This window comes from Procambarus clarkii, unplaced genomic scaffold, assembly GCF_040958095.1.
Source record: "Procambarus clarkii isolate CNS0578487 unplaced genomic scaffold, FALCON_Pclarkii_2.0 HiC_scaffold_110, whole genome shotgun sequence".
Lineage (NCBI taxonomy): Eukaryota > Metazoa > Arthropoda > Malacostraca > Decapoda > Cambaridae > Procambarus > Procambarus clarkii.
The window spans coordinates 2813673-2816280 of record NW_027189143.1 but is presented as its reverse complement, the minus strand read 5'-3'; the positions used below and the strand labels follow the sequence as shown (position 1 = coordinate 2816280).

General features: G+C 41.5%; 1 non-coding gene across 1 annotated transcript; it reads right to left on the bottom strand.

Annotated features, from left to right (window-relative positions):
• Positions 1-2204: 2204 nt before the first annotated feature.
• On the bottom strand, positions 2205-2323 carry LOC138360443 (5S ribosomal RNA). Its single transcript, XR_011226391.1, has one exon. It is a non-coding gene; the product is annotated as a 5S ribosomal RNA (ribosomal RNA).
• Between the last annotated feature and the right edge of the window lie 285 nt (positions 2324-2608).

The window sequence follows — 2608 nt, the reverse complement described above, 5'->3', positions numbered from 1 at the left end:
AATGAATGAATAAATGATCAAGGTTTTAATGTGTTTCATGAATATATATATATATATATATATATATATATATATATAATATTATATATATATATTATATATATATATATATATATATATATATATATAATAATATATAATATATTATAATACTTGTGAACCAGAATATGTTTGAGCAGCAGCGATCGTGCCTGCCATTGGCCGAAGTGCAACAATTCAAATAATTTAAAGGGCCTGCTCGGGTATATAAGAGAGGCTGGGAGACTGGGGCCGGTGGTGGGTGATGGGTGATGAGTGATGGTGTGGTGTGGTATGGTGTTGTTAAGAGTTGATTTACGGCCAGCCAGCCAGCTGCAGCCAAGGCAGGGCAGGGCAGGGCAAGGCAAGGCAAGGCAAGGCAAGGCAAGGCAAGGCAAGGCAAGGCAATAACAGGACAGGACAGGCAAGGCAAGGCAAGGCAAGGCAAGGCAAGCAGGCGGGCGGGCGGGCGGGCGGGCGGGCGGGCAGGCAGGCAGGCAGGCAGCCAGCCCAGCCAGCCAGCCAGCCAGCCAGCCAGCCAGCCAGCCAGCCAGCCAGCCAGCCAGCCAGCCAGCCAGCCAGGCAGGCAGGCAGGCAGGCAGGCAGGCAGGCAGGCAGGCAGGCAGCCAGCCAGCCAGCCAGCCAGCCAGCCAGCCAGCCAGCCAGCCACTCCCACTTTGTATTTATATGCATTCAATTTATATTCAAACATTATATATGTTAAGGGCCTAGTTTTAGTGTTTATTTTAAAAATGACAAACATCGAGTCGTTTTACCAGTCCTTTAGCGTTAACGGTGATGCATTTTAAAACTGAACAGAAATCACCTTTTCTGGATATATCAAATATCGAATCCGCTTAATGTGCCTACAATTCAATCATTCAAAAAATACATAATTTACATCATGCCTTTTCATAGAACAGACAATAAGATTTGAGACAATAAGAACTTTACTTTTATAACTAAAGTTGCACAATTATACCAACTCTATGGTGGCTGGGTGGTAAGGTGTGTGGCTGGTATTTTGGAAGTCGCGAGTTCAAACGACCCAATGGGAATAATACTTTTTTTTTTTTGCCATACAATCTTCCTAATACTATTATGTAGGTTTGTGTGTGTGTTTTTTTATTCATTCTTTGGTTTTATAGATGACATACATATTGACTCCTTTTACCGGTCCTTAATTAGGCTCTGGGGAAGCAATGGTGGTGGTGGTGGTGGTGGTGCATTTAAAACTAAACCAAAAATCACCAGTTCTGGACGCGTCAAATATCATATCCGCTTAATGTGTCTACAACCTAATTACTTAAAACTACACTATTTAATTCATTCATATCATGTGCATATTGGTCATTATGCTCATACAACCGACATCAAAATTTATTTTCATTATTAGAATCATACATTTCATCAAGTAATACAGATACAAAGAGATTTTCTTTCTGAGAAGACCGTTAGTATTGGCTTGCAGGCAGGCAGGCAGGCAGGCATTTGAGGGTTATTATTTCGCCTGTTGATTGGGGGGAGGGTTGATGTGTTAGGGGGTTTTCGGTTAGATGTGGTGGTGGTGATTGGTGGTGATTGGTGGTGATTGGTGGTGATTGGTGGTGATTGGTGGTGGTGGTGGTGGTGGTAGTAGGTGGGAGTTGGGGGGGGGGGGGGGGAGGGAAGGGGAGGGGAATGATGGTCTGTGGATTCGTTCTCCGTACCCTTTACATATAAGCAAAAATATGCCTTCTTGTGGGTATAGAAACATTAACACAAATTATATCAGTAACTGATATTGTAGCCTTTTAAACAGAAAAGATTTGTACATACAAATACTTTTTAATTATCATTTATTTGTGGAAATGGCATTTACGTCATTAAATTGATACCTCAGCATCAAGCTTGTGTCCTGCAGCAGTGGTCCAGTGGTAAAGTGTATATAAGTGATGCGTATTCTTGGAGTTGCGAGTTCAAACCCGGATTAAGCTATATATATATACAACATGTTTTGTTTTGGTTGTTTGTTTTTGTATAAAGCCTCACACAATATCTATATTAAGCGAGTTTGTTTTAAACATGACATACATATTAATTCATTTTACCAGGCCTTATTCCACACAACTCCGTGAATTTCCCGTGGAGCCAGCCATTCAAACAAAAACAAACGAAACAAAACAAAACAAAACAAAAAACATTATTGCCAACAGCATTTGGTGTTCCCAGGCGGTCACCCATCCAAGTACTAACCAAACCCAACGTTGCTTAACTTCGCTGATCGGACGAGAAGCGGTGTTCTCAACGTGGTATGGCCGTTGGCATGAGACTGCCTACACATTGTGGCTAATAACCAACTCTTTTAAGTCATCGCGGCAGGATACGGACCTGCTTGTGGTGTCTTAATGGTAATTGTATCCTAACATATTTTTGTCTCCTTGGCATGGATATTTAACATCGTTTATTCAGTCTTGGGTTTATGTTCTTTCGCCATTTACAGACATTTTACATCTACCTACTTCCTCAGCCTGCCCTGCCAATTTCTAATGAATTTGTGGATTTTCTTTTGTAATACAAACATGTGTGTGCTCATCTGCTCTTCAGTTTT